Source organism: Ranitomeya variabilis, chromosome 2, assembly GCF_051348905.1.
Source record: "Ranitomeya variabilis isolate aRanVar5 chromosome 2, aRanVar5.hap1, whole genome shotgun sequence".
NCBI lineage: Eukaryota > Metazoa > Chordata > Amphibia > Anura > Dendrobatidae > Ranitomeya > Ranitomeya variabilis.
In genome coordinates, this window is record NC_135233.1 from 1,106,763,335 (window position 1) to 1,106,790,305 (window position 26,971).

General features: G+C 43.6%; 10 non-coding genes across 10 annotated transcripts; 7 read left to right on the forward strand and 3 right to left on the reverse strand.

Moving 5' to 3' along the window:
• Window positions 1-645: 645 nt before the first annotated feature.
• TRNAN-GUU (transfer RNA asparagine (anticodon GUU)) lies at window positions 646-719 on the reverse strand. The gene has a single exon. It is a non-coding gene; the product is annotated as a tRNA-Asn (tRNA).
• A 1,375-nt stretch (window positions 720-2,094) lies between these two features.
• Window positions 2,095-2,168, reverse strand: TRNAN-GUU (transfer RNA asparagine (anticodon GUU)). Its single transcript has one exon. It is a non-coding gene; the product is annotated as a tRNA-Asn (tRNA).
• Window positions 2,169-2,393: 225 nt separating this feature from the next.
• TRNAM-CAU (transfer RNA methionine (anticodon CAU)) lies at window positions 2,394-2,465 on the forward strand. Its single transcript has one exon. It is a non-coding gene; the product is annotated as a tRNA-Met (tRNA).
• Window positions 2,466-6,741: 4,276 nt separating this feature from the next.
• Window positions 6,742-6,813, forward strand: TRNAM-CAU (transfer RNA methionine (anticodon CAU)). Its single transcript has one exon. It is a non-coding gene; the product is annotated as a tRNA-Met (tRNA).
• A 3,087-nt stretch (window positions 6,814-9,900) lies between these two features.
• TRNAN-GUU (transfer RNA asparagine (anticodon GUU)) lies at window positions 9,901-9,974 on the reverse strand. Its single transcript has one exon. It is a non-coding gene; the product is annotated as a tRNA-Asn (tRNA).
• A 2,649-nt stretch (window positions 9,975-12,623) lies between these two features.
• TRNAA-AGC (transfer RNA alanine (anticodon AGC)) lies at window positions 12,624-12,696 on the forward strand. The gene has a single exon. It is a non-coding gene; the product is annotated as a tRNA-Ala (tRNA).
• Window positions 12,697-14,073: 1,377 nt separating this feature from the next.
• TRNAA-AGC (transfer RNA alanine (anticodon AGC)) lies at window positions 14,074-14,146 on the forward strand. The gene has a single exon. It is a non-coding gene; the product is annotated as a tRNA-Ala (tRNA).
• Window positions 14,147-15,523: 1,377 nt separating this feature from the next.
• TRNAA-AGC (transfer RNA alanine (anticodon AGC)) lies at window positions 15,524-15,596 on the forward strand. Its single transcript has one exon. It is a non-coding gene; the product is annotated as a tRNA-Ala (tRNA).
• Window positions 15,597-24,206: 8,610 nt separating this feature from the next.
• TRNAA-AGC (transfer RNA alanine (anticodon AGC)) lies at window positions 24,207-24,279 on the forward strand. Its single transcript has one exon. It is a non-coding gene; the product is annotated as a tRNA-Ala (tRNA).
• A 1,377-nt stretch (window positions 24,280-25,656) lies between these two features.
• TRNAA-AGC (transfer RNA alanine (anticodon AGC)) lies at window positions 25,657-25,729 on the forward strand. Its single transcript has one exon. It is a non-coding gene; the product is annotated as a tRNA-Ala (tRNA).
• Window positions 25,730-26,971: the final 1,242 nt, after the last annotated feature.

Consider the following 26,971-nt stretch of genomic DNA (forward strand, 5'->3'; position numbering starts at 1 on the left):
TTCTCCATGTGCATAGAAAGGGTTTGCTAGAAAGTTGCTCGACTGTATTTGTAGGTCACCAATCACGTTGTGGACTCCTTAAATGTTCTTCAAGTATGGGAAAACGGAGTCCACACTTAAAAAAAAAAAAAAAAAAAAAAAAGCAATGTCATCTGTGACTATATGAAAATTGTGACCTGGTGTGACGTGAAACTGACGTCAAATTTCACAGGTTTGGGGGATTAGCTCAAGTGGTAGAGCGCTCGCTTAGCATGCGAGAGGTAGCGGGATCGATGCCCGCATTCTCCAATGCTACCATTGGATTCCTTTTTCGCAGAGTTGAATGAATCATTTTTACCATCTGCCCGTGGCACCCACGGCCAAACCTAGGAGGCTTTCGACAGTGGCCAAAACAATCCTTCGATAGCTCAGCTGGTAGAGCGGAGGACTGTAGCTCTAAATTAGCAATCCTTAGGTCGCTGGTTCAATTCCGGCTCGAAGGAAGTTTTGTTTATCTTATCTCATACAGAAAGTTTTTCTCCAGTTTGCCTCGTGAATTCAAAACATAGTCAGCAAAATGGCTTTTACATGAGAGAGATGCTCAGCACCAATGCAAAAACTTCTCCAACTGTGCAACGTCTCTGGGTGGACTGCAAAAGGGTGCGACGTCCCTGGGTGGACTCGAACCACCAACCTTTCGGTTAACAGCCGAACGCGCTAACCAATTGCGCCACAGAGACCCAATGGACCACAATTTTTGCCTGCACCTTAAGCAAGGTCAGACACCGTTTCTTCAAATGATTTTCAACAATATGACTAAAGGAAACAGAAAAAAACAAAGAAATAATTGCAAAACACCAAGAATAATCTAGTTGCCAACAGATAAGAAATGGCTGATAAATTACACGACACAGACCAGAAGGCAGACAGTAATTAGACTTCGACTCTAAGCATCCAACACTGCGAGCAGAGTGGCGCAGCGGAAGCGTGCTGGGCCCATAACCCAGAGGTCGATGGATCGAAACCATCCTCTGCTAAAAGGTTGTGTTTTATACTTTTCATCATTACATTGCATCCAAATGCTTCTGTCAACAGAAAGTTTAGTGTTATTGCAGAAAATGTCAAAAAAACGTACACTTCCGAAAGCGTTGGTGGTATAGTGGTGAGCATAGCTGCCTTCCAAGCAGTTGACCCGGGTTCGATTCCCGGCCAACGCATGTCTTGCTTTTCACCATTGGTGTTGCATTTATTCTCTTTTAATGTTTTGTGTTAAGGCTCATGCTCTACTCTCTTCTTACAGTTTAGCAACCACAGAAAGGAGGAAAAAAAAAGACCAGGAGGCCTTCACGACCTCTCAGCATTTTCGATAAACAAACCAACCCATAAAAGTTCAACGGTTCTCCTTGGGATTGTGCTACATCACAACTTTTTTCTACAAACTATGCAAGTTTTTTCACTGTGCCCGGTTTGATTCTCCATGTGCATAGAAAGGGTTTGCTAGAAAGTTGCTCGACTGTATTTGTAGGTCACCAATCACGTTGTGGACTCCTTAAATGTTCTTCAAGTATGGGAAAACGGAGTCCACACTTAAAAAAAAAAAAAAAAAAAAAGCAATGTCATCTGTGACTGTATATGAAAATTGTGACCTGGTGTGACGTGAAACTGACGTCAAGTTTCACAGGTTTGGGGGATTAGCTCAAGTGGTAGAGCGCTCGCTTAGCATGCGAGAGGTAGCGGGATCGATGCCCGCATTCTCCAATGCTACCATTGGATTCCTTTTTCGCAGAGTTGAATGAATCATTTTTACCATCTGCCCGTGGCACCCACGGCCAAACCTAGGAGGCTTTCGACAGTGGCCAAAACAATCCTTCGATAGCTCAGCTGGTAGAGCGGAGGACTGTAGCTCTAAATTAGCAATCCTTAGGTCGCTGGTTCAATTCCGGCTCGAAGGAAGTTTTGTTTATCTTATCTCATACAGAAAGTTTTTCTCCAGTTTGCCTCGTGAATTCAAAACATAGTCAGCAAAATGGCTTTTACATGAGAGAGATGCTCAGCACCAATGCAAAGACTTCTCCAACTGTGCAACGTCTCTGGGTGGACTGCAAAAGGGTGCGACGTCCCTGGGTGGACTCGAACCACCAACCTTTCGGTTAACAGCCGAACGCGCTAACCAATTGCGCCACAGAGACCCAATGGACCACAATTTTTGCCTGCACCTTAAGCAAGGTCAGACACCGTTTCTTCAAATGATTTTCAACAATATGACTAAAGGAAACAGAAAAAAACAAAGAAATAATTGCAAAACACCAAGAATAATCTAGTTGCCAACAGATAAGAAATGGCTGATAAATTACACGACACAGACCAGAAGGCAGACAGTAATTAGACTTCGACTCTAAGCATCCAACACTACGAGCAGAGTGGCGCAGCGGAAGCGTGCTGGGCTCATAACCCAGAGGTCGATGGATCGAAACCATCCTCTGCTAAAAGGTTGTGTTTTATACTTTTCATCATTACATTGCATCCAAATGCTTCTGTCAACAGAAAGTTTAGTGTTATTGCAGAAAATGTCAAAAAAACGTACACTTCCGAAAGCGTTGGTGGTATAGTGGTGAGCATAGCTGCCTTCCAAGCAGTTGACCCGGGTTCGATTCCCGGCCAACGCATGTCTTGCTTTTCACCATTGGTGTTGCATTTATTCTCTTTTAATGTTTTGTGTTAAGGCTCATGCTCTACTCTCTTCTTACAGTTTAGCAACCACAGAAAGGAGGAAAAAAAAAGACCAGGAGGCCTTCACGACCTCTCAGCATTTTCGATAAACAAACCAACCCATAAAAGTTCAACGGTTCTCCTTGAGATTGTGCTACATCACAACTTTTTTCTACAAACTATGCCAGTTTTTTCACTGTCCCCGGTTTGATTCTCCATGTGCATAGAAAGGGTTTGCTAGAAAGTTGCTCGACTGTATTTGTAGGTCACCAATCACGTTGTGGACTCCTTAAATGTTCTTCAAGTATGGGAAAACGGAGTCCACACTTAAAAAAAAAAAAAAAAAAAAAAAAGCAATGTCATCTGTGACTATATGAAAATTGTGACCTGGTGTGACGTGAAACTGACGTCAAATTTCACAGGTTTGGGGGATTAGCTCAAGTGGTAGAGCGCTCGCTTAGCATGCGAGAGGTAGCGGGATCGATGCCCGCATTCTCCAATGCTACCATTGGATTCCTTTTTCGCAGAGTTGAATGAATCATTTTTACCATCTGCCCGTGGCACCCACGGCCAAACCTAGGAGGCTTTCGACAGTGGCCAAAACAATCCTTCGATAGCTCAGCTGGTAGAGCGGAGGACTGTAGCTCTAAATTAGCAATCCTTAGGTCGCTGGTTCAATTCCGGCTCGAAGGAAGTTTTGTTTATCTTATCTCATACAGAAAGTTTTTCTCCAGTTTGCCTCGTGAATTCAAAACATAGTCAGCAAAATGGCTTTTACATGAGAGAGATGCTCAGCACCAATGCAAAAACTTCTCCAACTGTGCAACGTCTCTGGGTGGACTGCAAAAGGGTGCGACGTCCCAGGGTGGACTCGAACCACCAACCTTTCGGTTAACAGCCGAACGCGCTAACCAATTGCGCCACAGAGACCCAATGGACCACAATTTTTGCCTGCACCTTAAGCAAGGTCAGACACCGTTTCTTCAAATGATTTTCAACAATATGACTAAAGGAAACAGAAAAAAACAAAGAAATAATTGCAAAACACCAAGAATAATCTAGTTGCCAACAGATAAGAAATGGCTGATAAATTACACGACACAGACCAGAAGGCAGACAGTAATTAGACTTCGACTCTAAGCATCCAACACTGCGAGCAGAGTGGCGCAGCGGAAGCGTGCTGGGCCCATAACCCAGAGGTCGATGGATCGAAACCATCCTCTGCTAAAAGGTTGTGTTTTATACTTTTCATCATTACATTGCATCCAAATGCTTCTGTCAACAGAAAGTTTAGTGTTATTGCAGAAAATGTCAAAAAAACGTACACTTCCGAAAGCGTTGGTGGTATAGTGGTGAGCATAGCTGCCTTCCAAGCAGTTGACCCGGGTTCGATTCCCGGCCAACGCATGTCTTGCTTTTCACCATTGGTGTTGCATTTATTCTCTTTTAATGTTTTGTGTTAAGGCTCATGCTCTACTCTCTTCTTACAGTTTAGCAACCACAGAAAGGAGGAAAAAAAAAGACCAGGAGGCCTTCACGACCTCTCAGCATTTTCGATAAACAAACCAACCCATAAAAGTTCAACGGTTCTCCTTGGGATTGTGCTACATCACAACTTTTTTCTACAAACTATGCAAGTTTTTTCACTGTGCCCGGTTTGATTCTCCATGTGCATAGAAAGGGTTTGCTAGAAAGTTGCTCGACTGTATTTGTAGGTCACCAATCACGTTGTGGACTCCTTAAATGTTCTTCAAGTATGGGAAAACGGAGTCCACACTTAAAAAAAAAAAAAAAAAAAAAGCAATGTCATCTGTGACTGTATATGAAAATTGTGACCTGGTGTGACGTGAAACTGACGTCAAGTTTCACAGGTTTGGGGGATTAGCTCAAGTGGTAGAGCGCTCGCTTAGCATGCGAGAGGTAGCGGGATCGATGCCCGCATTCTCCAATGCTATCATTGGATTCCTTTTTCGCAGAGTTGAATGAATCATTTTTACCATCTGCCCGTGGCACCCACGGCCAAACCTAGGAGGCTTTCGACAGTGGCCAAAACAATCCTTCGATAGCTCAGCTGGTAGAGCGGAGGACTGTAGCTCTAAATTAGCAATCCTTAGGTCGCTGGTTCAATTCCGGCTCGAAGGAAGTTTTGTTTATCTTATCTCATACAGAAAGTTTTTCTCCAGTTTGCCTCGTGAATTCAAAACATAGTCAGCAAAATGGCTTTTACATGAGAGAGATGCTCAGCACCAATGCAAAAACTTCTCCAACTGTGCAACGTCTCTGGGTGGACTGCAAAAGGGTGCGACGTCCCTGGGTGGACTCGAACCACCAACCTTTCGGTTAACAGCCGAACGCGCTAACCGATTGCGCCACAGAGACCCAATGGACCACAATTTTTGCCTGCACCTTAAGCAAGGTCAGACACCGTTTCTTCAAATGATTTTCAACAATATGACTAAAGGAAACAGAAAAAAACAAAGAAATAATTGCAAAACACCAAGAATAATCTAGTTGCCAACAGATAAGAAATGGCTGATAAATTACACGACACAGACCAGAAGGCAGACAGTAATTAGACTTCGACTCTAAGCATCCAACACTACGAGCAGAGTGGCGCAGCGGAAGCGTGCTGGGCCCATAACCCAGAGGTCGATGGATCGAAACCATCCTCTGCTAAAAGGTTGTGTTTTATACTTTTCATCATTACATTGCATCCAAATGCTTCTGTCAACAGAAAGTTTAGTGTTATTGCAGAAAATGTCAAAAAAACGTACACTTCCGAAAGCGTTGGTGGTATAGTGGTGAGCATAGCTGCCTTCCAAGCAGTTGACCCGGGTTCGATTCCCGGCCAACGCATGTCTTGCTTTTCACCATTGGTGTTGCATTTATTCTCTTTTAATGTTTTGTGTTAAGGCTCATGCTCTACTCTCTTCTTACAGTTTAGCAACCACAGAAAGGAGGAAAAAAAAAGACCAGGAGGCCTTCACGACCTCTCAGCATTTTCGATAAACAAACCAACCCATAAAAGTTCAACGGTTCTCCTTGGGATTGTGCTACATCACAACTTTTTTCTACAAACTATGCAAGTTTTTTCACTGTCCCCGGTTTGATTCTCCATGTGCATAGAAAGGGTTTGCTAGAAAGTTGCTCGACTGTATTTGTAGGTCACCAATCACGTTGTGGACTCCTTAAATGTTCTTCAAGTATGGGAAAACGGAGTCCACACTTAAAAAAAAAAAAAAAAAAAAAGCAATGTCATCTGTGACTGTATATGAAAATTGTGACCTGGTGTGACGTGAAACTGACGTCAAGTTTCACAGGTTTGGGGGATTAGCTCAAGTGGTAGAGCGCTCGCTTAGCATGCGAGAGGTAGCGGGATCGATGCCCGCATTCTCCAATGCTACCATTGGATTCCTTTTTCGCAGAGTTGAATGAATCATTTTTACCATCTGCCCGTGGCACCCACGGCCAAACCTAGGAGGCTTTCGACAGTGGCCAAAACAATCCTTCGATAGCTCAGCTGGTAGAGCGGAGGACTGTAGCTCTAAATTAGTAATCCTTAGGTCGCTGGTTCAATTCCGGCTCGAAGGAAGTTTTGTTTATCTTATCTCATACAGAAAGTTTTTCTCCAGTTTGCCTCGTGAATTCAAAACATAGTCAGCAAAATGGCTTTTACATGAGAGAGATGCTCAGCACCAATGCAAAAACTTCTCCAACTGTGCAACGTCTCTGGGTGGACTGCAAAAGGGTGCGACGTCCCTGGGTGGACTCGAACCACCAACCTTTCGGTTAACAGCCGAACGCGCTAACCAATTGCGCCACACAGACCCAATGGACCACAATTTTTGCCTGCACCTTAAGCAAGGTCAGACACCGTTTCTTCAAATGATTTTCAACAATATGACTAAAGGAAACAGAAAAAAACAAAGAAATAATTGCAAAACACCAAGAATAATCTAGTTGCCAACAGATAAGAAATGGCTGATAAATTACACGACACAGACCAGAAGGCAGACAGTAATTAGACTTCGACTCTAAGCATCCAACACTACGAGCAGAGTGGCGCAGCGGAAGCGTGCTGGGCTCATAACCCAGAGGTCGATGGATCGAAACCATCCTCTGCTAAAAGGTTGTGTTTTATACTTTTCATCATTACATTGCATCCAAATGCTTCTGTCAACAGAAAGTTTAGTGTTATTGCAGAAAATGTCAAAAAAACGTACACTTCCGAAAGCGTTGGTGGTATAGTGGTGAGCATAGCTGCCTTCCAAGCAGTTGACCCGGGTTCGATTCCCGGCCAACGCATGTCTTGCTTTTCACCATTGGTGTTGCATTTATTCTCTTTTAATGTTTTGTGTTAAGGCTCATGCTCTACTCTCTTCTTACAGTTTAGCAACCACAGAAAGGAGGAAAAAAAAAGACCAGGAGGCCTTCACGACCTCTCAGCATTTTCGATAAACAAACCAACCCATAAAAGTTCAACGGTTCTCCTTGAGATTGTGCTACATCACAACTTTTTTCTACAAACTATGCCAGTTTTTTCACTGTCCCCGGTTTGATTCTCCATGTGCATAGAAAGGGTTTGCTAGAAAGTTGCTCGACTGTATTTGTAGGTCACCAATCACGTTGTGGACTCCTTAAATGTTCTTCAAGTATGGGAAAACGGAGTCCACACTTAAAAAAAAAAAAAAAAAAAAAAAGCAATGTCATCTGTGACTGTATATGAAAATTGTGACCTGGTGTGACGTGAAACTGACGTCAAGTTTCACAGGTTTGGGGGATTAGCTCAAGTGGTAGAGCGCTCGCTTAGCATGCGAGAGGTAGCGGGATCGATGCCCGCATTCTCCAATGCTACCATTGGATTCCTTTTTCGCAGAGTTGAATGAATCATTTTTACCATCTGCCCGTGGCACCCACGGCCAAACCTAGGAGGCTTTCGACAGTGGCCAAAACAATCCTTCGATATCTCAGCTGGTAGAGCGGAGGACTGTAGCTCTAAATTAGCAATCCTTAGGTCGCTGGTTCAATTCCGGCTCGAAGGAAGTTTTGTTTATCTTATCTCATACAGAAAGTTTTTCTCCAGTTTGCCTCGTGAATTCAAAACATAGTCAGCAAAATGGCTTTTACATGAGAGAGATGCTCAGCACCAATGCAAAAACTTCTCCAACTGTGCAACGTCTCTGGGTGGACTGCAAAAGGGTGCGACGTCCCTGGGTGGACTCGAACCACCAACCTTTCGGTTAACAGCCAAACGCACTAACCGATTGCGCCACAGAGACCCAATGGACCACAATTTTTGCCTGCACCTTAAGCAAGGTCAGACACCGTTTCTTCAAATGATTTTCAACAATATGACTAAAGGAAACAGAAAAAAACAAAGAAATAATTGCAAAACACCAAGAATAATCTAGTTGCCAACAGATAAGAAATGGCTGATAAATTACACGACACAGACCAGAAGGCAGACAGTAATTAGACTTCGACTCTAAGCATCCAACACTACGAGCAGAGTGGCGCAGCGGAAGCGTGCTGGGCCCATAACCCAGAGGTCGATGGATCGAAACCATCCTCTGCTAAAAGGTTGTGTTTTATACTTTTCATCATTACATTGCATCCAAATGCTTCTGTCAACAGAAAGTTTAGTGTTATTGCAGAAAATGTCAAAAAAACGTACACTTCCGAAAGCGTTGGTGGTATAGTGGTGAGCATAGCTGCCTTCCAAGCAGTTGACCCGGGTTCGATTCCCGGCCAACGCATGTCTTGCTTTTCACCATTGGTGTTGCATTTATTCTCTTTTAATGTTTTGTGTTAAGGCTCATGCTCTACTCTCTTCTTACAGTTTAGCAACCACAGAAAGGAGGAAAAAAAAAGACCAGGAGGCCTTCACGACCTCTCAGCATTTTCGATAAACAAACCAACCCATAAAAGTTCAACGGTTCTCCTTGGGATTGTGCTACATCACAACTTTTTTCTACAAACTATGCAAGTTTTTTCACTGTCCCCGGTTTGATTCTCCATGTGCATAGAAAGGGTTTGCTAGAAAGTTGCTCGACTGTATTTGTAGGTCACCAATCACGTTGTGGACTCCTTAAATGTTCTTCAAGTATGGGAAAACGGAGTCCACACTTAAAAAAAAAAAAAAAAAAAAAGCAATGTCATCTGTGACTGTATATGAAAATTGTGACCTGGTGTGACGTGAAACTGACGTCAAGTTTCACAGGTTTGGGGGATTAGCTCAAGTGGTAGAGCGCTCGCTTAGCATGCGAGAGGTAGCGGGATCGATGCCCGCATTCTCCAATGCTATCATTGGATTCCTTTTTCGCAGAGTTGAATGAATCATTTTTACCATCTGCCCGTGGCACCCACGGCCAAACCTAGGAGGCTTTCGACAGTGGCCAAAACAATCCTTCGATAGCTCAGCTGGTAGAGCGGAGGACTGTAGCTCTAAATTAGCAATCCTTAGGTCGCTGGTTCAATTCCGGCTCGAAGGAAGTTTTGTTTATCTTATCTCATACAGAAAGTTTTTCTCCAGTTTGCCTCGTGAATTCAAAACATAGTCAGCAAAATGGCTTTTACATGAGAGAGATGCTCAGCACCAATGCAAAAACTTCTCCAACTGTGCAACGTCTCTGGGTGGACTGCAAAAGGGTGCGACGTCCCTGGGTGGACTCGAACCACCAACCTTTCGGTTAAAAAAAAAAAAAAAAAAGCAATGTCATCTGTGACTATATGAAAATTGTGACCTGGTGTGACGTGAAACTGACGTCAAATTTCACAGGTTTGGGGGATTAGCTCAAGTGGTAGAGCGCTCGCTTAGCATGCGAGAGGTAGCGGGATCGATGCCCGCATTCTCCAATGCTACCATTGGATTCCTTTTTCGCAGAGTTGAATGAATCATTTTTACCATCTGCCCGTGGCACCCACGGCCAAACCTAGGAGGCTTTCGACAGTGGCCAAAACAATCCTTCGATAGCTCAGCTGGTAGAGCGGAGGACTGTAGCTCTAAATTAGCAATCCTTAGGTCGCTGGTTCAATTCCGGCTCGAAGGAAGTTTTGTTTATCTTATCTCATACAGAAAGTTTTTCTCCAGTTTGCCTCGTGAATTCAAAACATAGTCAGCAAAATGGCTTTTACATGAGAGAGATGCTCAGCACCAATGCAAAAACTTCTCCAACTGTGCAACGTCTCTGGGTGGACTGCAAAAGGGTGCGACGTCCCTGGGTGGACTCGAACCACCAACCTTTCGGTTAACAGCCGAACGCGCTAACCAATTGCGCCACAGAGACCCAATGGACCACAATTTTTGCCTGCACCTTAAGCAAGGTCAGACACCGTTTCTTCAAATGATTTTCAACAATATGACTAAAGGAAACAGAAAAAAACAAAGAAATTGCAAAACACCATAATTGCAAAACACCAAGAATAATCTAGTTGCCAACAGATAAGAAATGGCTGATAAATTACACGACACAGACCAGAAGGCAGACAGTAATTAGACTTCGACTCTAAGCATCCAACACTGCGAGCAGAGTGGCGCAGCGGAAGCGTGCTGGGCCCATAACCCAGAGGTCGATGGATCGAAACCATCCTTTTTTCAACAATATGACTAAAGGAAACAGAAAAAAACAAAGAAATTGCAAAACACCATAATTGCAAAACACCAAGAATAATCTAGTTGCCAACAGATAAGAAATGGCTGATAAATTACACGACACAGACCAGAAGGCAGACAGTAATTAGACTTCGACTCTAAGCATCCAACACTGCGAGCAGAGTGGCGCAGCGGAAGCGTGCTGGGCCCATAACCCAGAGGTCGATGGATCGAAACCATCCTCTGCTAAAAGGTTGTGTTTTATACTTTTCATCATTACATTGCATCCAAATGCTTCTGTCAACAGAAAGTTTAGTGTTATTGCAGAAAATGTCAAAAAAACGTACACTTCCGAAAGCGTTGGTGGTATAGTGGTGAGCATAGCTGCCTTCCAAGCAGTTGACCCGGGTTCGATTCCCGGCCAACGCATGTCTTGCTTTTCACCATTGGTGTTGCATTTATTCTCTTTTAATGTTTTGTGTTAAGGCTCATGCTCTACTCTCTTCTTACAGTTTAGCAACCACAGAAAGGAGGAAAAAAAAAGACCAGGAGGCCTTCACGACCTCTCAGCATTTTCGATAAACAAACCAACCCATAAAAGTTCAACGGTTCTCCTTGGGATTGTGCTACATCACAACTTTTTTCTACAAACTATGCAAGTTTTTTCACTGTGCCCGGTTTGATTCTCCATGTGCATAGAAAGGGTTTGCTAGAAAGTTGCTCGACTGTATTTGTAGGTCACCAATCACATTGTGGACTCCTTAAATGTTCTTCAAGTATGGGAAAACGGAGTCCACACTTAAAAAAAAAAAAAAAAAAAAAGCAATGTCATCTGTGACTGTATATGAAAATTGTGACCTGGTGTGACGTGAAACTGACGTCAAGTTTCACAGGTTTGGGGGATTAGCTCAAGTGGTAGAGCGCTCGCTTAGCATGCGAGAGGTAGCGGGATCGATGCCCGCATTCTCCAATGCTATCATTGGATTCCTTTTTCGCAGAGTTGAATGAATCATTTTTACCATCTGCCCGTGGCACCCACGGCCAAACCTAGGAGGCTTTCGACAGTGGCCAAAACAATCCTTCGATAGCTCAGCTGGTAGAGCGGAGGACTGTAGCTCTAAATTAGCAATCCTTAGGTCGCTGGTTCAATTCCGGCTCGAAGGAAGTTTTGTTTATCTTATCTCATACAGAAAGTTTTTCTCCAGTTTGCCTCGTGAATTCAAAACATAGTCAGCAAAATGGCTTTTACATGAGAGAGATGCTCAGCACCAATGCAAAAACTTCTCCAACTGTGCAACGTCTCTGGGTGGACTGCAAAAGGGTGCGACGTCCCTGGGTGGACTCGAACCAATAACCTTTCGGTTAACAGCCGAACGCGCTAACCGATTGCGCCACAGAGACCCAATGGACCACAATTTTTGCCTGCACCTTAAGCAAGGTCAGACACCGTTTCTTCAAATGATTTTCAACAATATGACTAAAGGAAACAGAAAAAAACAAAGAAATAATTGCAAAACACCAAGAATAATCTAGTTGCCAACAGATAAGAAATGGCTGATAAATTACACGACACAGACCAGAAGGCAGACAGTAATTAGACTTCGACTCTAAGCATCCAACACTACGAGCAGAGTGGCGCAGCGGAAGCGTGCTGGGCCCATAACCCAGAGGTCGATGGATCGAAACCATCCTCTGCTAAAAGGTTGTGTTTTATACTTTTCATCATTACATTGCATCCAAATGCTTCTGTCAACAGAAAGTTTAGTGTTATTGCAGAAAATGTCAAAAAAACGTACACTTCCGAAAGCGTTGGTGGTATAGTGGTGAGCATAGCTGCCTTCCAAGCAGTTGACCCGGGTTCGATTCCCGGCCAACGCATGTCTTGCTTTTCACCATTGGTGTTGCATTTATTCTCTTTTAATGTTTTGTGTTAAGGCTCATGCTCTACTCTCTTCTTACAGTTTAGCAACCACAGAAAGGAGGAAAAAAAAAGACCAGGAGGCCTTCACGACCTCTCAGCATTTTCGATAAACAAACCAACCCATAAAAGTTCAACGGTTCTCCTTGGGATTGTGCTACATCACAACTTTTTTCTACAAACTATGCAAGTTTTTTCACTGTCCCCGGTTTGATTCTCCATGTGCATAGAAAGGGTTTGCTAGAAAGTTGCTCGACTGTATTTGTAGGTCACCAATCACGTTGTGGACTCCTTAAATGTTCTTCAAGTATGGGAAAACGGAGTCCACACTTAAAAAAAAAAAAAAAAAAAAAGCAATGTCATCTGTGACTATATGAAAATTGTGACCTGGTGTGACGTGAAACTGACGTCAAGTTTCACAGGTTTGGGGGATTAGCTCAAGTGGTAGAGCGCTCGCTTAGCATGCGAGAGGTAGCGGGATCGATTCCCGCATTCTCCAATGCTACCATTGGATTCCTTTTTCGCAGAGTTGAATGAATCATTTTTACCATCTGCCCGTGGCACCCACGGCCAAACCTAGGAGGCTTTCGACAGTGGCCAAAACAATCCTTCGATAGCTCAGCTGGTAGAGCGGAGGACTGTAGCTCTAAATTAGCAATCCTTAGGTCGCTGGTTCAATTCCGGCTCGAAGGAAGTTTTGTTTATCTTATCTCATACAGAAAGTTTTTCTCCAGTTTGCCTCGTGAATTCAAAACATAGTCAGCAAAATGGCTTTTACATGAGAGAGATGCTCAGCACCAATGCAAAAACTTCTCCAACTGTGCAACGTCTCTGGGTGGACTGCAAAAGGGTGCGACGTCCCTGGGTGGACTCGAACCACCAACCTTTCGGTTAACAGCCGAACGCGCTAACCGATTGTGCCACAGAGACCCAATGGACCACAATTTTTGCCTGCACCTTAAGCAAGGTCAGACACCGTTTCTTCAAATGATTTTCAACAATATGACTAAAGGAAACAGAAAAAAACAAAGAAATAATTGCAAAACACCAAGAATAATCTAGTTGCCAACAGATAAGAAATGGCTGATAAATTACACGACACAGACCAGAAGGCAGACAGTAATTAGACTTCGACTCTAAGCATCCAACACTACGAGCAGAGTGGCGCAGCGGAAGCGTGCTGGGCCCATAACCCAGAGGTCGATGGATCGAAACCATCCTCTGCTAAAAGGTTGTGTTTTATACTTTTCATCATTACATTGCATCCAAATGCTTCTGTCAACAGAAAGTTTAGTGTTATTGCAGAAAATGTCAAAAAAACGTACACTTCCGAAAGCGTTGGTGGCATAGTGGTGAGCATAGCTGCCTTCCAAGCAGTTGACCCGGGTTCGATTCCCGGCCAACGCATGTCTTGCTTTTCACCATTGGTGTTGCATTTATTCTCTTTTAATGTTTTGTGTTAAGGCTCATGCTCTACTCTCTTCTTACAGTTTAGCAACCACAGAAAGGAGGAAAAAAAAAGACCAGGAGGCCTTCACGACCTCTCAGCATTTTCGATAAACAAACCAACCCATAAAAGTTCAACGGTTCTCCTTGGGATTGTGCTACATCACAACTTTTTTCTACAAACTATGCAAGTTTTTTCACTGTCCCCGGTTTGATTCTCCATGTGCATAGAAAGGGTTTGCTAGAAAGTTGCTCGACTGTATTTGTAGGTCACCAATCACGTTGTGGACTCCTTAAATGTTCTTCAAGTATGGGAAAACGGAGTCCACACTTAAAAAAAAAAAAAAAAAAAAAAGCAATGTCATCTGTGACTGTATATGAAAATTGTGACCTGGTGTGACGTGAAACTGACGTCAAGTTTCACAGGTTTGGGGGATTAGCTCAAGTGGTAGAGCGCTCGCTTAGCATGCGAGAGGTAGCGGGATCGATTCCCGCATTCTCCAATGCTACCATTGGATTCCTTTTTCGCAGAGTTGAATGAATCATTTTTACCATCTGCCCGTGGCACCCACGGCCAAACCTAGGAGGCTTTCGACAGTGGCCAAAACAATCCTTCGATAGCTCAGCTGGTAGAGCGGAGGACTGTAGCTCTAAATTAGCAATCCTTAGGTCGCTGGTTCAATTCCGGCTCGAAGGAAGTTTTGTTTATCTTATCTCATACAGAAAGTTTTTCTCCAGTTTGCCTCGTGAATTCAAAACATAGTCAGCAAAATGGCTTTTACATGAGAGAGATGCTCAGCACCAATGCAAAAACTTCTCCAACTGTGCAACGTCTCTGGGTGGACTGCAAAAGGGTGCGACGTCCCTGGGTGGACTCGAACCACCAACCTTTCGGTTAACAGCCGAACGTGCTAACCGATTGCGCCACAGAGACCCAATGGACCACAATTTTTGCCTGCACCTTAAGCAAGGTCAGACACCGTTTCTTCAAATGATTTTCAACAATATGACTAAAGGAAACAGAAAAAAACAAAGAAATAATTGCAAAACACCAAGAATAATCTAGTTGCCAACAGATAAGAAATGGCTGATAAATTACACGACACAGACCAGAAGGCAGACAGTAATTAGACTTCGACTCTAAGCATCCAACACTACGAGCAGAGTGGCGCAGCGGAAGCGTGCTGGGCCCATAACCCAGAGGTCGATGGATCGAAACCATCCTCTGCTAAAAGGTTGTGTTTTATACTTTTCATCATTACATTGCATCCAAATGCTTCTGTCAACAGAAAGTTTAGTGTTATTGCAGAAAATGTCAAAAAAACGTACACTTCCGAAAGCGTTGGTGGTATAGTGGTGAGCATAGCTGCCTTCCAAGCAGTTGACCCGGGTTCGATTCCCGGCCAACGCATGTCTTGCTTTTCACCATTGGTGTTGCATTTATTCTCTTTTAATGTTTTGTGTTAAGGCTCATGCTCTACTCTCTTCTTACAGTTTAGCAACCACAGAAAGGAGGAAAAAAAAAGACCAGGAGGCCTTCACGACCTCTCAGCATTTTCGATAAACAAACCAACCCATAAAAGTTCAACGGTTCTCCTTGGGATTGTGCTACATCACAACTTTTTTCTACAAACTATGCAAGTTTTTTCACTGTCCCCGGTTTGATTCTCCATGTGCATAGAAAGGGTTTGCTAGAAAGTTGCTCGACTGTATTTGTAGGTCACCAATCACGTTGTGGACTCCTTAAATGTTCTTCAAGTATGGGAAAACGGAGTCCACACTTAAAAAAAAAAAAAAAAAAAAAAGCAATGTCATCTGTGACTGTATATGAAAATTGTGACCTGGTGTGACGTGAAACTGACGTCAAGTTTCACAGGTTTGGGGGATTAGCTCAAGTGGTAGAGCGCTCGCTTAGCATGCGAGAGGTAGCGGGATCGATTCCCGCATTCTCCAATGCTACCATTGGATTCCTTTTTCGCAGAGTTGAATGAATCATTTTTACCATCTGCCCGTGGCACCCACGGCCAAACCTAGGAGGCTTTCGACAGTGGCCAAAACAATCCTTCGATAGCTCAGCTGGTAGAGCGGAGGACTGTAGCTCTAAATTAGCAATCCTTAGGTCGCTGGTTCAATTCCGGCTCGAAGGAAGTTTTGTTTATCTTATCTCATACAGAAAGTTTTTCTCCAGTTTGCCTCGTGAATTCAAAACATAGTCAGCAAAATGGCTTTTACATGAGAGAGATGCTCAGCACCAATGCAAAAACTTCTCCAACTGTGCAACGTCTCTGGGTGGACTGCAAAAGGGTGCGACGTCCCTGGGTGGACTCGAACCACCAACCTTTCGGTTAACAGCCGAACGCGCTAACTGATTGTGCCACAGAGACCCAATGGACCACAATTTTTGCCTGCACCTTAAGCAAGGTCAGACACCGTTTCTTCAAATGATTTTCAACAATATGACTAAAGGAAACAGAAAAAAACAAAGAAATAATTGCAAAACACCAAGAATAATCTAGTTGCCAACAGATAAGAAATGGCTGATAAATTACACGACACAGACCAGAAGGCAGACAGTAATTAGACTTCGACTCTAAGCATCCAACACTACGAGCAGAGTGGCGCAGCGGAAGCGTGCTGGGCCCATAACCCAGAGGTCGATGGATCGAAACCATCCTCTGCTAAAAGGTTGTGTTTTATACTTTTCATCATTACATTGCATCCAAATGCTTCTGTCAACAGAAAGTTTAGTGTTATTGCAGAAAATGTCAAAAAAACGTACACTTCCGAAAGCGTTGGTGGTATAGTGGTGAGCATAGCTGCCTTCCAAGCAGTTGACCCGGGTTCGATTCCCGGCCAACGCATGTCTTGCTTTTCACCATTGGTGTTGCATTTATTCTCTTTTAATGTTTTGTGTTAAGGCTCATGCTCTACTCTCTTCTTACAGTTTAGCAACCACAGAAAGGAGGAAAAAAAAAGACCAGGAGGCCTTCACGACCTCTCAGCATTTTCGATAAACAAACCAACCCATAAAAGTTCAACGGTTCTCCTTGGGATTGTGCTACATCACAACTTTTTTCTACAAACTATGCAAGTTTTTTCACTGTCCCCGGTTTGATTCTCCATGTGCATAGAAAGGGTTTGCTAGAAAGTTGCTCGACTGTATTTGTAGGTCACCAATCACGTTGTGGACTCCTTAAATGTTCTTCAAGTATGGGAAAACGGAGTCCACACTTAAAAAAAAAAAAAAAAAAAGCAATGTCATCTGTGACTGTATATGAAAATTGTGACCTGGTGTGACGTGAAACTGACGTCAAGTTTCACAGGTTTGGGGGATTAGCTCAAGTGGTAGAGCGCTCGCTTAGCATGCGAGAGGTAGCGGGATCGATGCCCGCATTCTCCAATGCTACCATTGGATTCCTTTTTCGCAGAGTTGAATGAATCATTTTTACCATCTGCCCGTGGCACCCACGGCCAAACCTAGGAGGCTTTCGACAGTGGCCAAAACAATCCTTCGATAGCTCAGCTGGTAGAGCGGAGGACTGTAGCTCTAAATTAGCAATCCTTAGGTCGCTGGTTCAATTTCGGCTCGAAGGAAGTTTTGTTTATCTTATCTCATACAGGAAGTTTTTCTCCAGTTTGCCTCGTGAATTCAAAACATAGTCAGCAAAATGGCTTTTACATGAGAGAGATGCTCAGCACCAATGCAAAAACTTCTCCAACTGTGCAACGTCTCTGGGTGGACTGCAAAAGGGTGCGACGTCCCTGGGTGGACTCGAACCACCAACCTTTCGGTTAACAGCCGAACGCGCTAACCGATTGCGCCACAGAGACCCAATGGACCACAATTTTTGCCTGCACCTTAAGCAAGGTCAGACACCGTTTCTTCAAATGATTTTCAACAATATGACTAAAGGAAACAGAAAAAAACAAAGAAATAATTGCAAAACACCAAGAATAATCTAGTTGCCAACAGATAAGAAATGACTGATAAATTACACGACACAGACCAGAAGGCAGACAGTAATTAGACTTCGACTCTAAGCATCCAACACTACGAGCAGAGTGGCGCAGCGGAAGCGTGCTGGGCCCATAACCCAGAGGTCGATGGATCGAAACCATCCTCAGCTAAAAGGTTGTGTTTTATACTTTTCATCATTACATTGCATCCAAATGCTTCTGTCAACAGAAAGTTTAGTGTTATTGCAGAAAATGTCAAAAAAACGTACACTTCCGAAAGCGTTGGTGGTATAGTGGTGAGCATAGCTGCCTTCCAAGCAGTTGACCCGGGTTCGATTCCCGGCCAACGCATGTCTTGCTTTTCACCATTGGTGTTGCATTTATTCTCTTTTAATGTTTTGTGTTAAGGCTCATGCTCTACTCTCTTCTTACAGGTTAGCAACCACAGAAAGGAGGAAAAAAAAAGACCAGGAGGCCTTCACGACCTCTCAGCATTTTCGATAAACAAACCAACCCATAAAAGTTCAACGGTTCTCCTTGGGATTGTGCTACATCACAACTTTTTTCTACAAACTATGCAAGTTTTTTCACTGTCCCCGGTTTGATTCTCCATGTGCATAGAAAGGGTTTGCTAGAAAGTTGCTCGACTGTATTTGTAGGTCACCAATCACGTTGTGGACTCCTTAAATGTTCTTCAAGTATGGGAAAACGGAGTCCACACTTAAAAAAAAAAAAAAGCAATGTCATCTGTGACTGTATATGAAAATTGTGACCTGGTGTGACGTGAAACTGACGTCAAGTTTCACAGGTTTGGGGGATTAGCTCAAGTGGTAGAGCGCTCGCTTAGCATGCGAGAGGTAGCGGGATCGATGCCCGCATTCTCCAATGCTACCATTGGATTCCTTTTTCGCAGAGTTGAATGAATCATTTTTACCATCTGCCCGTGGCACCCACGGCCAAACCTAGGAGGCTTTCGACAGTGGCCAAAACAATCCTTCGATAGCTCAGCTGGTAGAGCGGAGGACTGTAGCTCTAAATTAGCAATCCTTAGGTCGCTGGTTCAATTTCGGCTCGAAGGAAGTTTTGTTTATCTTATCTCATACAGAAAGTTTTTCTCCAGTTTGCCTCGTGAATTCAAAACATAGTCAGCAAAATGGCTTTTACATGAGAGAGATGCTCAGCACCAATGCAAAAACTTCTCCAACTGTGCAACGTCTCTGGGTGGACTGCAAAAGGGTGCGACGTCCCTGGGTGGACTCGAACCACCAACCTTTCGGTTAACAGCCGAACGCGCTAACCGATTGCGCCACAGAGACCCAATGGACCACAATTTTTGCCTGCACCTTAAGCAAGGTCAGACACCGTTTCTTCAAATGATTTTCAACAATATGACTAAAGGAAACAGAAAAAAACAAAGAAATAATTGCAAAACACCAAGAATAATCTAGTTGCCAACAGATAAGAAATGGCTGATAAATTACACGACACAGACCAGAAGGCAGACAGTAATTAGACTTCGACTCTAAGCATCCAACACTACGAGCAGAGTGGCGCAGCGGAAGCGTGCTGGGCCCATAACCCAGAGGTCGATGGATCGAAACCATCCTCTGCTAAAAGGTTGTGTTTTATACTTTTCATCATTACATTGCATCCAAATACTTCTGTCAACAGAAAGTTTAGTGTTATTGCAGAAAATGTCAAAAAAACGTACACTTCCGAAAGCGTTGGTGGTATAGTGGTGAGCATAGCTGCCTTCCAAGCAGTTGACCCGGGTTCGATTCCCGGCCAACGCATGTCTTGCTTTTCACCATTGGTGTTGCATTTATTCTCTTTTAATGTTTTGTGTTAAGGCTCATGCTCTACTCTCTTCTTACAGTTTAGCAACCACAGAAAGGAGGAAAAAAAAAGACCAGGAGGCCTTCACGACCTCTCAGCATTTTCGATAAACAAACCAACCCATAAAAGTTCAACGGTTCTCCTTGGGATTGTGCTACATCACAACTTTTTTCTACAAACTATGCAAGTTTTTTCACTGTCCCCGGTTTGATTCTCCATGTGCATAGAAAGGGTTTGCTAGAAAGTTGCTCGACTGTATTTGTAGGTCACCAATCACGTTGTGGACTCCTTAAATGTTCTTCAAGTATGGGAAAACGGAGTCCACACATAAAAAAAAAAAAAAAAAAGCAATGTCATCTGTGACTGTATATGAAAATTGTGACCTGGTGTGACGTGAAACTGACGTCAAGTTTCACAGGTTTGGGGGATTAGCTCAAGTGGTAGAGCGCTCGCTTAGCATGCGAGAGGTAGCGGGATCGATGCCCGCATTCTCCAATGCTACCATTGGATTCCTTTTTCGCAGAGTTGAATGAATCATTTTTACCATCTGCCCGTGGCACCCACGGCCAAACCTAGGAGGCTTTCGACAGTGGCCAAAACAATCCTTCGATAGCTCAGCTGGTAGAGCGGAGGACTGTAGCTCTAAATTAGCAATCCTTAGGTCGCTGGTTCAATTTCGGCTCGAAGGAAGTTTTGTTTATCTTATCTCATACAGGAAGTTTTTCTCCAGTTTGCCTCGTGAATTCAAAACATAGTCAGCAAAATGGCTTTTACATGAGAGAGATGCTCAGCACCAATGCAAAAACTTCTCCAACTGTGCAACGTCTCTGGGTGGACTGCAAAAGGGTGCGACGTCCCTGGGTGGACTCGAACCACCAACCTTTCGGTTAACAGCCGAACGCGCTAACCGATTGCGCCACAGAGACCCAATGGACCACAATTTTTGCCTGCACCTTAAGCAAGGTCAGACACCGTTTCTTCAAATGATTTTCAACAATATGACTAAAGGAAACAGAAAAAAACAAAGAAATAATTGCAAAACACCAAGAATAATCTAGTTGCCAACAGATAAGAAATGACTGATAAATTACACGACACAGACCAGAAGGCAGACAGTAATTAGACTTCGACTCTAAGCATCCAACACTACGAGCAGAGTGGCGCAGCGGAAGCGTGCTGGGCCCATAACCCAGAGGTCGATGGATCGAAACCATCCTCAGCTAAAAGGTTGTGTTTTATACTTTTCATCATTACATTGCATCCAAATGCTTCTGTCAACAGAAAGTTTAGTGTTATTGCAGAAAATGTCAAAAAAACGTACACTTCCGAAAGCGTTGGTGGTATAGTGGTGAGCTATAGCTGCCTTCCAAGCAGTTGACCCGGGTTCGATTCCCGGCCAACGCATGTCTTGCTTTTCACCATTGGTGTTGCATTTATTCTCTTTTAATGTTTTGTGTTAAGGCTCATGCTCTACTCTCTTCTTACAGGTTAGCAACCACAGAAAGGAGGAAAAAAAAAGACCAGGAGGCCTTCACGACCTCTCAGCATTTTCGATAAACAAACCAACCCATAAAAGTTCAACGGTTCTCCTTGGGATTGTGCTACATCACAACTTTTTTCTACAAACTATGCAAGTTTTTTCACTGTCCCCGGTTTGATTCTCCATGTGCATAGAAAGGGTTTGCTAGAAAGTTGCTCGACTGTATTTGTAGGTCACCAATCACGTTGTGGACTCCTTAAATGTTCTTCAAGTATGGGAAAACGGAGTCCACACTTAAAAAAAAAAAAAAAAAAAAAAGCAATGTCACCTGTGACTGTATATGAAAATTGTGACCTGGTGTGACGTGAAACTGACGTCAAGTTTCACAGGTTTGGGGGATTAGCTCAAGTGGTAGAGCGCTCGCTTAGCATGCGAGAGGTAGCGGGATCGATGCCCGCATTCTCCAATGCTACCATTGGATTCCTTTTTCGCAGAGTTGAATGAATCATTTTTACCATCTGCCCGTGGCACCCACGGCCAAACCTAGGAGGCTTTCGACAGTGGCCAAAACAATCCTTCGATAGCTCAGCTGGTAGAGCGGAGGACTGTAGCTCTAAATTAGCAATCCTTAGGTCGCTGGTTCAATTTCGGCTCGAAGGAAGTTTTGTTTATCTTATCTCATACAGAAAGTTTTTCTCCAGTTTGCCTCGTGAATTCAAAACATAGTCAGCAAAATGGCTTTTACATGAGAGAGATGCTCAGCACCAATGCAAAAACTTCTCCAACTGTGCAACGTCTCTGGGTGGACTGCAAAAGGGTGCGACGTCCTTGGGTGGACTCGAACCACCAACCTTTCGGTTAACAGCCGAACGCGCTAACCGATTGTGCCACAGAGACCCAATGGACCACAATTTTTGCCTGCACCTTAAGCAAGGTCAGACACCGTTTCTTCAAATGATTTTCAACAATATGACTAAAGGAAACAGAAAAAAACAAAGAAATAATTGCAAAACACCAAGAATAATCTAGTTGCCAACAGATAAGAAATGGCTGATAAATTACACGACACAGACCAGAAGGCAGACAGTAATTAGACTTCGACTCTAAGCATCCAACACTACGAGCAGAGTGGCGCAGCGGAAGCGTGCTGGGCCCATAACCCAGAGGTCGATGGATCGAAACCATCCTCTGCTAAAAGGTTGTGTTTTATACTTTTCATCATTACATTGCATCCAAATGCTTCTGTCAACAGAAAGTTTAGTGTTATTGCAGAAAATGTCAAAAAAACGTACACTTCCGAAAGCGTTGGTCGTATAGTGGTGAGCATAGCTGCCTTCCAAGCAGTTGACCCGGGTTCGATTCCCGGCCAACGCATGTCTTGCTTTTCACCATTGGTGTTGCATTTATTCTCTTTTAATGTTTTGTGTTAAGGCTCATGCTCTACTCTCTTCTTACAGTTTAGCAACCACAGAAAGGAGGAAAAAAAAAGACCAGGAGGCCTTCACGACCTCTCAGCATTTTCGATAAACAAACCAACCCATAAAAGTTCAACGGTTCTCCTTGGGATTGTGCTACATCACAACTTTTTTCTACAAACTATGCAAGTTTTTTCACTGTCCCCGGTTTGATTCTCCATGTGCATAGAAAGGGTTTGCTAGAAAGTTGCTCGACTGTATTTGTAGGTCACCAATCACGTTGTGGACTCCTTAAATGTTCTTCAAGTATGGGAAAACGGAGTCCACACTTAAAAAAAAAAAAAAAAAAAGCAATGTCATCTGTGACTGTATATGAAAATTGTGACCTGGTGTGACGTGAAACTGACGTCAAGTTTCACAGGTTTGGGGGATTAGCTCAAGTGGTAGAGCGCTCGCTTAGCATGCGAGAGGTAGCGGGATCGATGCCCGCATTCTCCAATGCTACCATTGGATTCCTTTTTCGCAGAGTTGAATGAATCATTTTTACCATCTGCCCGTGGCACCCACGGCCAAACCTAGGAGGCTTTCGACAGTGGCCAAAACAATCCTTCGATAGCTCAGCTGGTAGAGCGGAGGACTGTAGCTCTAAATTAGCAATCCTTAGGTTGCTGGTTCAATTTCGGCTCGAAGGAAGTTTTGTTTATCTTATCTCATACAGAAAGTTTTTCTCCAGTTTGCCTCGTGAATTCAAAACATAGTCAGCAAAATGGCTTTTACATGAGAGAGATGCTCAGCACCAATGCAAAAACTTCTCCAACTGTGCAACGTCTCTGGGTGGACTGCAAAAGGGTGCGACGTCCCTGGGTGGACTCGAACCACCAACCTTTCGGTTAACAGCCGAACGCGCTAACCGATTGCGCCACAGAGACCCAATGGACCACAATTTTTGCCTGCACCTTAAGCAAGGTCAGACACCGTTTCTTCAAATGATTTTCAACAATATGACTAAAGGAAACAGAAAAAAACAAAGAAATAATTGCAAAACACCAAGAATAATCTAGTTGCCAACAGATAAGAAATGGCTGATAAATTACACGACACAGACCAGAAGGCAGACAGTAATTAGACTTCGACTCTAAGCATCCAACACTACGAGCAGAGTGGCGCAGCGGAAGCGTGCTGGGCCCATAACCCAGAGGTTGATGGATCGAAACCATCCTCAGCTAAAAGGTTGTGTTTTATACTTTTCATCATTACATTGCATCCAAATGCTTCTGTCAACAGAAAGTTTAGTGTTATTGCAGAAAATGTCAAAAAAACGTACACTTCCGAAAGCGTTGGTGGTATAGTGGTGAGCATAGCTGCCTTCCAAGCAGTTGACCCGGGTTCGATTCCCGGCCAACGCATGTCTTGCTTTTCACCATTGGTGTTGCATTTATTCTCTTTTAATGTTTTGTGTTAAGGCTCATGCTCTACTCTCTTCTTACAGTTTAGCAACCACAGAAAGGAGGAAAAAAAAAGACCAGGAGGCCTTCACGACCTCTCAGCATTTTCGATAAACAAACCAACCCATAAAAGTTCAACGGTTCTCCTTGGGATTGTGCTACATCACAACTTTTTTCTACAAACTATGCAAGTTTTTTCACTGTCCCCGGTTTGATTCTCCATGTGCATAGAAAGGGTTTGCTAGAAAGTTGCTCGACTGTATTTGTAGGTCACCAATCACGTTGTGGACTCCTTAAATGTTCTTCAAGTATGGGAAAACGGAGTCCACACTTAAAAAAAAAAAAAAAAAAAAAAGCAATGTCATCTGTGACTGTATATGAAAATTGTGACCTGGTGTGACGTGAAACTGACGTCAAGTTTCACAGGTTTGGGGGATTAGCTCAATTGGTAGAGCGCTCGCTTAGCATGCGAGAGGTAGCGGGATCGATGCCCGCATTCTCCAATGCTACCATTGGATTCCTTTTTCGCAGAGTTGAATGAATCATTTTTACCATCTGCCCGTGGCACCCACGGCCAAACCTAGGAGGCTTTCGACAGTGGCCAAAACAATCCTTCGATATCTCAGCTGGTAGAGCGGAGGACTGTAGCTCTAAATTAGCAATCCTTAGGTCGCTGGTTCAATTTCGGCTCGAAGGAAGTTTTGTTTATCTTATCTCATACAGAAAGTTTTTCTCCAGTTTGCCTCGTGAATTCAAAACATAGTCAGCAAAATGGCTTTTACATGAGAGAGATGCTCAGCACCAATGCAAAAACTTCTCCAACTGTGCAACGTCTCTGGGTGGACTGCAAAAGGGTGCGACGTCCCTGGGTGGACTCGAACCACCAACCTTTCGGTTAACAGCCAAACGCGCTAACCGATTGCGCCACAGAGACCCAATGGACCACAATTTTTGCCTGCACCTTAAGCAAGGTCAGACACCGTTTCTTCAAATGATTTTCAACAATATGACTAAAGGAAACAGAAAAAAACAAAGAAATAATTGCAAAACACCAAGAATAATCTAGTTGCCAACAGATAAGAAATGGCTGATAAATTACACGACACAGACCAGAAGGCAGACAGTAATTAGACTTCGCCTCTAAGCATCCAACACTACGAGCAGAGTGGCGCAGCGGAAGCGTGCTGGGCCCATAACCCAAAGGTCGATGGATCGAAACCATCCTCTGCTAAAAGGTTGTGTTTTATACTTTTCATCATTACATTGCATCCAAATTCTTCTGTCAACAGAAAGTTTAGTGTTATTGCAGAAAATGTCAAAAACAGTACACTTCCGAAAGCGTTGGTGGTATAGTGGTGAGCATAGCTGCCTTCCAAGCAGTTGACCCGGGTTCGATTCCCGGCCAACGCATGTCTTGCTTTTCACCATTGGTGTTGCATTTATTCTCTTTTAATGTTTTGTGTTAAGGCTCATGCTCTACTCTCTTCTTACAGTTTAGCAACCACAGAAAGGAGGAAAAAAAAAGACCAGGAGGCCTTCACGACCTCTCAGCATTTTCGATAAACAAACCAACCCATAAAAGTTCAACGGTTCTCCTTGGGATTGTGCTACATCACAACTTTTTTCTACAAACTATGCAAGTTTTTTCACTGTCCCCGGTTTGATTCTCCATGTGCATAGAAAGGGTTTGCTAGAAAGTTGCTCGACTGTATTTGTAGGTCACCAATCACGTTGTGGACTCCTTAAATGTTCTTCAAGTATGGGAAAACGGAGTCCACACTTAAAAAAAAAAAAAAAAAAAAAAAGCAATGTCATCTGTGACTGTATATGAAAATTGTGACCTGGTGTGACGTGAAACTGACGTCAAGTTTCACAGGTTTGGGGGATTAGCTCAATTGGTAGAGCGCTCGCTTAGCATGCGAGAGGTAGCGGGATCGATGCCCGCATTCTCCAATGCTACCATTGGATTCCATTTTCGCAGAGTTGAATGAATCATTTTTACCATCTGCCCGTGGCACCCACGGCCAAACCTAGGAGGCTTTCGACAGTGGCCAAAACAATCCTTCGATAGCTCAGCTGGTAGAGCGGAGGACTGTAGCTCTAAATTAGCAATCCTTAGGTCGCTGGTTCAATTCCGGCTCGAAGGAAGTTTTGTTTATCTTATCTCATACAGAAAGTTTTTCTCCAGTTTGCCTCGTGAATTCAAAACATAGTCAGCAAAATGGCTTTTACATGAGAGAGATGCTCAGCACCAATGCAAAAACTTCTCCAACTGTGCAACGTCTCTGGGTGGACTGCAAAAGGGTGCGACGCCCCTGGGTGGACTCGAACCACCAACCTTTCGGTTAACAGCCGAACGCGCTAACCGATTGCGCCACAGAGACCCAATGGACCACAATTTTTGCCTGCACCTTAAGCAAGGTCAGACACCGTTTCTTCAAATGATTTTCAACAATATGACTAAAGGAAACAGAAAAAAACAAAGAAATAATTGCAAAACACCAAGAATAATCTAGTTGCCAACAGATAAGAAATGGCTGATAAATTACACGACACAGACCAGAAGGCAGACAGTAATTAGACTTCGACTCTAAGCATCCAACACTACGAGCAGAGTGGCGCAGCGGAAGCGTGCTGGGCCCATAACCCAAAGGTCGATGGATCGAAACCATCCTCTGCTAAAAGGTTGTGTTTTATACTTTTCATCATTACATTGCATCCAAATTCTTCTGTCAACAGAAAGTTTAGTGTTATTGCAGAAAATGTCAAAAACAGTACACTTCCGAAAGCGTTGGTGGTATAGTGGTGAGCATAGCTGCCTTCCAAGCAGTTGACCCGGGTTCGATTCCCGGCCAACGCATGTCTTGCTTTTCACCATTGGTGTTGCATTTATTCTCTTTTAATGTTTTGTGTTAAGGCTCATGCTCTACTCTCTTCTTACAGTTTAGCAACCACAGAAAGGAGGAAAAAAAAAGACCAGGAGACCTTCACGACCTCTCAGCATTTTCGATAAACAAACCAACCCATAAAAGTTCAACGGTTCTCCTTGGGATTGTGCTACATCACAACTTTTTTCTACAAACTATGCAAGTTTTTTCACTGTCCCCGGTTTGATTCTCCATGTGCATAGAAAGGGTTTGCTAGAAAGTTGCTCGACTGTATTTGTAGGTCACCAATCACGTTGTGGACTCCTTA